The sequence below is a fragment of the Falco peregrinus genome, chromosome 5 (assembly GCF_023634155.1).
Source record: "Falco peregrinus isolate bFalPer1 chromosome 5, bFalPer1.pri, whole genome shotgun sequence".
Classification (NCBI taxonomy): Eukaryota; Metazoa; Chordata; class Aves; order Falconiformes; family Falconidae; genus Falco; species Falco peregrinus.
This window is the reverse complement of record NC_073725.1, coordinates 103,465,698-103,477,263: the sequence shown is the minus strand read 5'-3', so window position 1 is coordinate 103,477,263 and position 11,566 is coordinate 103,465,698. Positions and strand designations below refer to the sequence as shown.

Sequence of the window (11,566 nt, the reverse complement as noted above, 5' to 3'; positions counted from 1 at the left end):
CGACAAATGAGCTATTATACACGCACAGTCCCAGCACGTGAGCGAGTCAGACCCACGCACCCTGAACCCGCGTGGGCAGACCCTGACCTGGCCAGCTTTCATAATTATCTCCTGCAAGGCAAAACAATTAGGAGTCTTTGCTCTCCTCTCCCTCCCTTCCCCCTTCCTCTTCATTGTTCTTGGCAAAAAAAGGTTAATTAAACTCAGAAAATATCCCTTTTCTCCCCCCTCCTAAGCATGAGACTGTTAATTTTCTCTTTATATTTGTATTTAATTAATTCCTGCAAAGGCTCAGACTATATTTTTTGGGTATAATTTCTTCCTTTGTCTCTCTCTCTCATTGTTAATCCTTGCATATTCAGTTTTTCCCCTCCCTTTTCCCCTAGATTTGAAATTCTATTACCATTTCAGAAGGCTGGCGTTTGAAGGGAAAATTGAATACCCGTCCAGCCTTGATAAGAAGGGACATTTGGTACTAACGGTAATTTGTGAAGCAGATTTTCCCCCCACCCCATGGTCAATCTCCCCCCCCCCCCCCCCCCCCCTTGCTCTTCATGCTCATGGAGGAGGATGCGCGTGTGCCACAGGGATGTGGGGGAGGATGCCACGGCACTGCCTCCAGCTTTTGCAGCCCCTCCATCCCTGGATTGCTGCGTCAGGGCCACGACGCCTCGGCAGCCGTGCGCGGGGTTGGGGTGACATGGTGACAGGCTGTGCTTGACACCTCCCATGTGCCTTCACACCGCCCGGCAGTAGACCCTGCACCCTCGCTTTGCTCTTTTTGCGCAGAGGCGATGCCCGGCTGTGTCGGCCCCGTGTTTTAGGGGGGGCCCGGCTGTGCTCCCGGGGGTCCCCCCTCCTCCCCGCAGCCCCACCAGCAGCTGCCCTGGTGCAGAATCTGTCCGGCTGGGTCACGCACCTGCAGCGGGGTGTCTGGGGTTGGGGCGTAGGGTCCTGCAGCTCCTCCGCTCAGGGCACGCCCGCCCTGTCCCCCTGTCCCCCTGCCCCGGTGCAGGTGCGGGGCTGCTGGGGTCCCGGCACCTGCTCCCGGTGGAAGAACAGCTCTGGGGGGTTGTGCCGGGTTCCCCCCCGCCCTGCCCCGCCCCGGGCTGGCTGTCACCTCCCTGTCCCTTCACCGGCGCGAGGCCCCTCCCCCCCCCCCCCCCCCCATCGTGCTACCGAGGGGTGCGGGGCACCCACCCCTGCACGCGGGGCCGGGATCCCTCCTGGCAGACGGCACAAGGTGGCACTGTCGCTCCGCGCTGCCACCGCCGCTGCTCCGCGGCCGCCGCTCGGCTCGGGGCCGGGGGGGGCGGGGGGAGCCGGGCAGAGCCCCGGGCCCCGCTCCCGGCGCAGCTTCGCGCTCGCCCCCCGCCGCGGCGCATCCCCTGAGCGGCCCCGACACCCCGGGTGCTGCCCCCCCGTGCGGGAGGGGTAAAGCCCGGCTGTGCCCAGTGCGGGACCGGGGCTGAGGACTGTCCGACTCGTGTCACCTGTGACCCGCAGGGGACGCGAATCCCGCTTGGCTCCGGGCTCCTGCGGCACCGGGCCGAGGGGCAGGGGCTGGCCGGCGCTGCTGGCTGGGGGTACCTGGGCTCCGAGCGACCACCCCCTGCCCGGGGACAGGCTGGGGGCTGCACCCTCTCCGGCGGGACAGGGCCATGGCCGTGGCATCGCTGCCCGGTGCCACCACCCACCCGGCCACCGGCGTCTCTGCCACCCCGGACAGCCCCGCAGCAGCGCTGGGTGTTACAGTCCCGCTCCAGCACCCACCCGGGCTGGGTGGAGGGTCCTGAGCCCCGGCAGGGTGGGATCACCCTGCGCCCGTGGGTGCCAGGGATGAAAGAGGAGCCCCAGGGATGACCCCTTGCCCTGGCACAGCCGTGGCCCTGAAGCGGAACTGGTGGGGCATGATGGGGAGCTGATGCAGGATGCGAGGGCCCAGAGAAACTTTTTAGGTCCAAGGATGGCAGCCCAGGGGCGGCGGGCAAGGGGGGACTGCCGGAGCTGCAGAGCCCCCGGGGAGCAGCACGCTCCCACCTCCCTCGCTGCTGTGTAAATCATGACGGCTTGGACTGAGCTGAAGTGAAATATTCCCTGTTTCCTTGCCCAAATCTGTAGTTTCCTTCTGGCTCCGAGGCTCTGGGCCATATTGCACATTTGAATTTAAAAGCAGACTTGTGCTTGGGCTTGTTATTTATTTATTTATTCTAGAATTATTATCTTCTTTAAAATCAAGGTCCTTTTTTTTGCTTCGGGTGCGATGCTTCCTCCTGGAGGAGTGGCTGGTGGACCTGGGTGCAGAGGGCAGGAGGCAGAGGTTGGTCTCCGGTCCTGGGGGGTGTCCTGGTGGGCCTTTGGAGCTGAGGAGAGGGTGGTGGAGGGGAGAGCCTGGGAGCCCGCTGCTGGCTCCTGGCCCTGAAAAGGGAGGTGCAGAGTTAAGGCGATAGCTGGGGGTGCTGATGGGCACCCCGCTTCCCCTCCCTGCTGTAGGATTTGCCATCTGCTGTGTGAGAAACGGCATTTGCTCGCTTCAGGGATGTCATACTGGGGATGACACGTCCCTGTGCAGCACTGCTGGGCTGCCCTGGCTGGGCTGTGCTCTGCCCTCGTCCAGTAAGCCTCATGTCCCCAAGGGCTGGGGTGCAGCAGTGCTGGTCTGGGCTCTGGAGGTGGTCCTGTGGTTTGGCATGTCTTTGGTTTTATCTTCTCCCCTGGAAAGCCACGAAGTCGGTGGCTGGGACTGTGGCAGGGGATGCCTGAGTCCCAGCAGTTGCCCCATTGCGAGGGCTCTCAGGCACCCACTGGGAGCTGAGCGGGGCAGTCGGGGACCAGCCTCACCCTTGCTTTGGGGATGGGAGCAGCGCTGCAGGAGCATCTTTGGGGCGGGATGCTGGTGGGAGCGGTGGGAAGAAAGGATGGGGAGAAGCAGGAGGAAACAAGGGCAATGGTGAAGAGAAGGATGGGGCAGGAGTAGGATAGGGGAAGGGGGCGTTGCACAGAGAAGGGAGCACAGGGGAGGGAGGAATACAATCAGAGGAGTGCGGGAGAGGGCAGCGGTGCTGGAGGAGTGAGCGCGGCTCAGCAGCAGCCCTGTGCTGCACGCGCAGCTGGCCTGTCTCCCCCTTAGGCTGCAAACAAGGATTGATTGCCCGATGTGGGTTCCTGCCGTTCCCTCTGGTACGGTCCCCGGAGGCTCCGCGGGTAACTTATGGCTGCGTCGGTGCAGGTGGCTGCTCGCAGGTTGGCAGCTTCGCCACTGGGCACCTGTGCCTGCACTGAGGCACTAAATAAGCCCAATGGCTTCGCTTCCCATCCCAGCCAGGGTACCCCAGCCAAGCTGCAGGTAAAAGGGCAGCGGGGTGGAATCCTCCCACCCAGAACCCAGCCTCAGTGCCACAAATCACTGGCCCACCCCTGCGGGCACTGGGGTCCCCAGGCCAGGGGAGCAGATGGCTGCAGCCAGCTCATGGCGTTCTTGTTACAGCAGGCAACGGGGTCCCTTAAATACCAATACCGCAATTAAATGGGACTCACCGATCACTGTGAAGTCTTGCTACCTGGCTGCACACGGGGCGAGCAGAGGCAGCCGGTGCCTTGCCCGGCGGAGGCTGGCAGCACTGCTGGCGCTCGCTCCGTGCCCTGGGAGATGCGTGGAGACATATGCTTCCCCAGTCTGCTCGAGCCTTGGTGCATTTCAGCCATTCCCTGCAAATGGCCTCAGAGGGTTTAGTTGTGGAAGGAGGTGCCGGGGACACCAAGGCGACGAGATGTTGGCTGCCCTGCAGCCCCCATTGTGCTGCAATGGAAAAGGCTGGAAGAGTCAGGGAGAAGTTGGGGGTGGGAGGAAAGCCCCAGGGCCACGTGCTGGGTATTTCTGGGGGCACAGGCTCCGATAAAGCTGGACCTCTGCCCTAGGGTGAACCAAGTCACCCTGAACCTAGGCCATCCCAGTCAGAGGTATAAGCCCAGCCTATAAACCTGTGCCTTCAAGGATTTAGTGTCTCTTGAGCCTTGTCCTGACTCAAGACAGCTGGAAAAACAGAAGAGAGCTTGCAACTGTCTCCCCAGGTTTCCCTGACTGTGGTGAGCGCTTCCAGTATCATCTCACCAGTTTGAAAGACCGGAGGATGTGACCTGACCTGGTGCCTGCAGCCAGCATCACACCCCCAGGTGAGATGGCCTTAGGGATGGGCAGGTGGCCGTGGGGCACGGGGGTCCCCCTGGCTGCACGCTGGGCAGGCCAGGGGGTGTGTGCTGGCTGCTGGCCTCGGCCATCGGCATTTCGGGGTCCCCAGAGGAGCACCTTGCTCGCAACTTGCCCAGGGGCTGGCAGCCACTGCTCGGCAGTCCAGCACCTTTGCTGCAGCAGAAAGGCGATACGTTTCTAGCGAGCCACTTCTTGCGAGCAGTAATTGCTTTCCGAGGGGTTTGCTCCTTGTTCCCAAGTGTGCTTCCCCATTTGCTATGCTTCCCCGTTCGCTGCACTGGGAAGCGTGCGCTCTTCCCGGCTCAGCTCCTCGGGTGCTTCTGCCTTCAGGCAAACCCATGTCCGAGCATGTAGGTGAGGTCCACACGGACAGCAGGGGCCTGAAGGATGGGGGAGAGGCATTGGGGGTCCTGCCAGGGCTGGGGGAGTGGGCAGAGCCTCTGGGGGGGCAGAAGTCTTGGGAGGGGGCAGCAAAGCCCCTGCCCCAGGCCGGGGAGGTGCATACCTGTGTGATGGAGGTTTCTTCTCTAACAGTGTGGGGTTTCATAGCCTGGAGCCCAGCCGGACTGCAGCATGCACAGCGTTGTGCTGGGCTTTATTACAAACCGGTTAATAACTCTCACTGGATGGTTTGTTAAAGGAGTTAATTTACTCTGGGCTGTTCGCTAATTTAGACTACAAGGCTCAGCGGCTGCGTCAGGCTGAGCCTCTCCTGCTTCACCCCCCAGCAAAGCGTGCCCTCTGGCCCCACTCCCTGCACCTGGCGGGGCTGGCGCGGTGAGGAGGGGTCTGGCAAGGATGGGCTGGGGTCCCTGCTGTCATCCCCCTCCTCGTGCACCCCAAGCCCTGGCTGGGACACGTAGCACCCCCTTCCTGACCGCTGGCTCCCCGGGGGTCCCTGCTCCTGCAGTGGGGTGCCAGCAAAGCCCCATGGCTCAGCTCAGGCACCTGCCCACCCTGGGCACCTCCAGGTAGCCGAGCTTCCTTGTGGCACCATGTTGAGAACCATCTTTAAGAATACATATTGACATTAAAGAAGGCCCCTCTGTACCTATTAATTGAAGTAATTAAATTTAATGGGATGGTTATTGCATGTTAAATAAATACTAGCTAATTATGAAAAACATATTTGCCAAGGTTTAACTATAGAAAAGATGCCTCAATTACATGGTTATTAAACCTCAAAAAATATACACTTTTAATAATGAAGTGACATTTAAATAACATACATTAACTGTCTTATTAAATGTTGATTCTTTTCATATTTGAGGACTTTAATTTAGAGCATTTTCCCTGGCACTAACCATATGATGCATCATTAGCTGTCTTTCACTCATAATTTTGTAAACTTTTTTTATAAATAGGCTGAAGTGTTTGCATTTGCTTTTGTTTTTCCAGCTCCCAGCTCTCCCTTCGGGCAGCAGGGATGTGCCAGGGGAGCGTACATGGAGAGCAGGAACTTCCAGAAGGCTTCTTCAAATCACTAACCCCTTCCTAAGGATGCTAAACCCCTTCCTAAATCTGTCACCCTAAAACAGGTGGGCAGCCGAGCTTTTCAGGGTTTCTGGGTTCCTTGTAAAAAGGACCACTCTGCCCCGCTCTTGGTTTTCCAGATCAAATAAGTTTGTGAGAGGCAGCCAGGAGATGGGGAGTAGGGTGTGAGGAGGAACTCAGGGCTGCAGTGGAAGCACCAGCCTGGTGTGGCAGCGGGAGGCTTATTTCTGCCTCTGCCACCAAACCATGGCAGCAGACCTTGAAGGAGTCAGTATTTCGGGGTGCCTGCATCCCTGCCAGGTGTGGGGAGCCTGCCCAGGGAGGGGTGCTTGCCTTGCTGCTCGTGGGGGATTCCTCTGCAGCCCTGGCAGGGCACGGAGCAGGGTATGGGCTGTGGGGATGGCGTGGAGCAGCACGACCGAAGGCTTGCAGGCTCCTTCTGCTTTAATGCATTTATTGATTGCGGCATACACGTCAGGATATAATTTAGAAATCACTCTCCTAGAATCAATTAAAGACCTTGCTAGTAATATAGGCACCTCTTCTGGTTAAAGCCTTCACCCTTCCCTCAAATACACACCCCACCGTCCCTGCTCGGCTTTTGGGGAATTCCCATCTCCCTCCCAGCCTAGGCTGGGTCCCTCTTCATCTAGGACTGTGGGTGCCAGGATGACCCACTGCTTTTCTGGGAGTCAGTCCTGCCCCCGCTGCCTCCCAAGCCAGCCATCAGTTATGGGCTGTCGGGAGCCAAGACCTATTGTCTCCCGTACCCGCTCATAATGTTCCCTGTGTCCGCAGTGAGGTGGGTAATCGGTGTTGGGGAGGCGCCGGTGGGCAGCACGATGCACTTAAATTAATTATGAAGAAGTTAAATCCCAGGGGTCTCGTGGGGGAGGGGGGCTGCAGGCTGGGCTGGGAGGCAGTCGGCCGTGCTGCCTGGCTTGGGCAGGGGCAGAGCTGAGGGCCGGAAGGTCTGCCAGCCTTGCCCTGTGGCCGCTCCATCGGTGTGATGAGTTGCCCCAGCGTCAGCCCGCAGCCCTGCGGGGTCGGGCGAAAAGCAGCCGGTGGGGACCACGCTGCGGGCCCGGGGATGCGGCACGTCCTCTGGCTTTCACATCAAATGGCTGCTGGTGCCGCGGGACAGCAGCGTGCCAGCTGGGGCCGTGCCGACTCTCGAGGGGTGGATGTGACGGACCTTCAGCTGTTCGCACCCTGTGGCAGCTTTTTGCTGGGACACAGCCAGGGCTGCCTGGGCCATAGGGACGGTGTTTGGGGGGTTGGAGCCAAACGGCTTCTCAAGCCCAGCAGCTCCTCGTTTTCCCTTCCCTCCTTTTGTACCATTTGGTGTTGGCAGTGAGCGGGGTGCGGCTCCCAGGGTGGCCCCATGTCTCCTAACGCAGCGAGACCCCGAGGTGAGGGCAGCTGGGGTGGCACGAGCCTGGCTGCCTGCACAGCTCCAGCGGGGTTATGGTGCAGGTCCGGCAAAGCGGAGCCTGGGCTTGTTTGGGGGGACAACCTGAGGTCGCGAAATGTATCTTGCTCCATAGTGGGGCGATAGACTTGTCACCCAAAATTCCTGTGCAGCAAGATATGGGGCGGTCAGAGAGGGCTGCTGTGGTAAGCATCACCCTTTGCATTCTGGTTTTGGTTTTGTTAATACCACGGAATTTATTCACAAAATGGAACTGAAACATCCTTTTACAATGGTAATGTCTCTTCCAAGACATAGAGCTTTGACCATGTCTAAAGAATTTCCTGGTCCTCTTTTTCCCTTTTCTTACTGTTGTGATGAACTTTAATCAAAACAATTGCAGGTTGGGTTTTTTTTTTCTGTAAAACCTTTGTAGTCAATCACCATTTTCTCATGGAAAAAAGGTTGGGGGAGCGTCAGGGCAAGGAAGTCTCCAAGGCCAGGAAGGCTGAGATTTGGGTCTTTTCTTTCTCTTTTCTTTCCTCCTACCCACTGTTACAGGTGCATGGGCTGAAGTCAGAGCTGGAGTGAAACATCCCTGCTCCATCCGGGTGGTGTTACGCACTTGGTGGTGATGCCAGGACTCTGCGTGAGGGACAGACCCAGCTCAGCAATTCCTGGGGAGCTGCCTTGTGGAAACCAGGCTCTACAACCCTTACTGTCCTACCAGGAGAAGAAACATGTTGACTTACAGAACCACTCCGAGGGCTCGCGGCTGGGAAGCTGAAGCCAAGAGGCTGCAGATGCATTGCAGGCTGCAAACGCCCTGCTACCCTGGGGCAAGGCTTGTGGGAGAGCGGTATTTCACGCGGCTGGACATTTCTTCCTCGCCAAGGTTTGTGATGCTCCTCAAGGGATCTCTGTGCTGCAATATAACATCCCTGTATAGGGAAATCGTCTTAAGTAATGGTTTCTGCAGGTTTTTTTTCCAAGGTATATTTATCATATCTTTTATTGGAATAAAATTAAAGCGAAATTAGAAACTAAAATAACTTTAATTACGAACTTCATGATTCAGTATGTTGTAAATCCTTCAGCATAATATTGTGCCATAAAAATGCTATTTTGTGATAATTATTATTATTATAATTAATGTTCCTTAATTGCTAACGTCGCAGGCATGTGTTATCTCCCAGGTTTGCTTGCAGCGTCTCCGGAGGAGCTCCTCTGCGGGGGGGATGTGGAGGATCTGAGCGGGTGCCTGGGTGGGTGCAGCTGCCGGTGCAGGCTGTGGGTTGGTGTCCCTTGCGTCCGAGCGGTGCCGCCAGCTTATCCCACCCGGCGATTTCCCTCCGGCCAGCGGCGCAGCGCTTCCCAGCGAGGAGAAGGCGGTGAGCAGCAAGTGGGGTAAGCGTTACGGGCTGTGTGCCGCTGACCCAGGCTTTGCTGTGGTCTCACGCGCTTGCGTTCGGCCATGTGCTCCCCCCGGCAGGTGGTTTGATGGCTCTGCCTTCGATCAAGGTAGGAGCACCCCAGGACACCCGTCTGCCTTTGCAGGGATGGGTGCAGGTGAGTCATGGCCTGACCGAGGGGTGAGAGCACTGGTCGGGGCTGGCAACCGCTGGGTCTCCCCCCACCTCCCTGCAGAGCCTCTGTGGTGCCCGGGCTGGCTGGTTGGCATCTGGAGGTGCTCATCTCTGCTCGGTCCCGTGCCAGGGGTGCCCAGGGTAGGTGGCCCCACTGGTTCAGGATCTGCCCTGCTTCTGCGGCAAAGTGCCATACGGGTTGCTCCTGGGCTCCACATGTGCCAGGGGCACGTGCTTTCGGCACAGAGGTCCTCGTGGCTGCTCTCCTCGCCACCCCGCGTGCAGCCCTGCTCCTCCCTCCCTCCCTCAGCTCAGTCTGCAAGCAATGGATCTTCATCACTCACAAGCTCCCATTGCTCCAGCCGTGTTATGTGGAGTGCTGCCCCATCAATGAGGCGTTTGGGCTTGTGGCTGCCTGGCTGTTGATCGGCACGTGGTGAATTTCAGCCAGGCGTTGGGTGACTTCACCTTCCTCTCCTCACTCCCAGCTTTGGGTCTAGCCTCTCCTCCTCACCCCCAGCCACCGTTTCCAGAGCACCAAGGGCAGATTAAATTCCCTCCAGTGCCTGCCAGGAGCTGTGCAAGACGCCAGCCTTGGGCACTGCATCCCTGGAATGAAAATGAAGAGCAAACACAGCGCCGCAGCCCGTGGGTCCTAAGGGGCCCAACTCCTCACTGCAGTCTCCGGCGAGGCAGGAGGATGCTGTAGGGAAGCTGCTTCCCTGCGGGCTCAGCTCCCACTGACTGTTAACAGCTGGCCAAGAGCTGATGAGCCCCACAGCATGGTGGGCTGTGGGTGGGGAGGAGATGCAGGATGCGAGCAAGGGGAACGTGTGTGGGAGAATTAAGACTGGCTAGGGGGAGGTGGGAAGAAGGCAGCAGGATGGGTAAGCAGTAGGATTGATGCTGTGGCCAGACTGGGGCTTAGCAGTTCTCGTTAGCATCCTTTATCAGCTTGGAGGATGCTGCTGGGGCCTGGGAGGCAGCAGCAGAGCAGGTCCTCAGGCCCAGGTGCGAGGGAGGAACAGGGAGCATAGGGATGGAAAATGCCTGATGCCAAGCGCGTGAATTTTTCATGTGACCCAGAGGCCTCACTTGTACCAGCATGGGGCTGCCCAGGAACAGCTGAGAGTGGGAAGGCATGAAAACAGCCACTGAGCCACCTGCTTCACAGTGGTGAGCGTATATGGGATGAAGCTGAAACCAGGATGCATTTTTAATGATGCAGGCAGGGCTAGGTTTCTTTAAATAAGACTAGACAATGAATATGTGCTCCTGAAGCTGTGTAGTGCACCACAAATGCATTATTTACAGCAGCTTCTTCCTTGTCCATTTTAATTTTACATGGGCACTGGAGAAAGGGAAGGGACTCCTTCGTGTCTCATGGTCATCCACTTGTTCCATGTGACAAAGGTGAACTTCTGAGCTGCTGAAGGATTTGGTGTTGATGTTTCCATTGACTTGAGTCATGGGGGAAGCAGCCAGCCTGGGGATGGGATGGATGGAGCCTGGCACCTAGAAGTAGGAGCAGCAATGGCCTGGCATTTAGTCTGGCTGATGCATCATTGGGTCTTGGTTGCATAATTTTCTGTCTTCTCCCCATGCAGGAAATGGCGGGGGGGATGCTCTTAGACCACTGCGACCCCCTCTTGTCCCTACATGTGCTTAGCACAGCATCTCTCCTCCTGGCGCTGGTGGAGGGCCAGGAAGCCTTTGGGGAGCGGATGATGACACATGCCATCCTGATGGTGAGGGAGAAGGCAGATCTGCTCCGTGAAAGTGGTCCTCAGCTGGCAAGGGAGGGTAGGGGGCAGGTGGGAGTAAGCAGCAGTGTGGTAGGCTATGGTGGAGGGGAGGTGGAGGGGTGCACTGAAGGTTGTGGTGTTTCCCCAGGAGGGATGCTCTGCCTGGTTCCAGCTGGTGACAAGCCAGTCGAGGTGGTGAGCACTGACCTCAGGTTGCTATTCAACCCTCAACCATTAAGTGTGAGTTAACACATTTTGCAATTAACAGGGGATTTCTTTATCCCCCACTTAAAAAACCATTAAGTCAATCTGTCTTGCCTTTTCCTGTCTCTGCAAGACTGGCCATGACCCTCAGCCCACCCCAGGTAAGCTGCTGTGGGACCCAGCATGGTGGCCACAGGGCACCACTGCATCACAAAATGCCCCTGGTGCCAAACACGCTGGTGGAGGCACTGTGCCCTTCTGCCAGCTGCAATAAATCAAAGTGGACAGGTAGCCTCTCCCACCCGTCTCCGTGGCTCCCGGAGGGGCCGTTGTGTCTGCGCCATGGCTGGGGCGGTGATGCTATGTCCGTGACGGTGGAGGTCTACATCTTGGAAACTCTCTGCAGAGCTGGGGAGCTGGGCAGTGACTTTCTCTCTTACCTTCAAAGTTGCCCCGACTCAAAGCCTGCATTTGGTGCACGCTGTGCAGGGACGCCGGGGTTTGGCTCGTCAAGGGCTGCCTGCTTTCCTTGGCACGGAGCCCTCAGGCTGCTGGGGGGAAGCACAAAGTGGTTCCAGCACTCCTGAGCAGCTGCAAAGGTGGGATTGGAGTCCGGGAGCTGATGGACATGAGGCTGCTTTCCCCAGCGCTGCCGGGCCTGGGAGGGTTGAGATGGCAGCTTGACGGCTTGGAAAATAGGCTGAGATGAAGGAATATCAATACGGAGAGCGAGCTGTTCCTGCCGAACAGCCCCGGGGCAGCTAACGTGAAATGCTGGTTGTCTCGGAGGAGTTGACAGGTGTCTGCATCAGGCTTCCTGCTAATTAAGCCCTGTTGTGAGTCACAGGGCCGAGGGATGATGGAGCCGGGAAGGAGCTCAGCCGGTGCAGGTATGGCCAGGCGGGATCCCTGCAGG

The 11,566-nt window shown here is 58.0% G+C and overlaps 1 long non-coding RNA gene across 1 annotated transcript; it reads left to right on the top strand.

Moving 5' to 3' along the window:
* Window positions 1-3,050: 3,050 nt before the first annotated feature.
* Window positions 3,051-8,180, top strand: LOC114013348 (uncharacterized). Its single transcript, XR_003556268.2, has 3 exons — window positions 3,051-4,173; window positions 5,609-5,748; window positions 7,677-8,180. It is a non-coding gene; the product is annotated as an uncharacterized LOC114013348 (long non-coding RNA).
* Window positions 8,181-11,566: the final 3,386 nt, after the last annotated feature.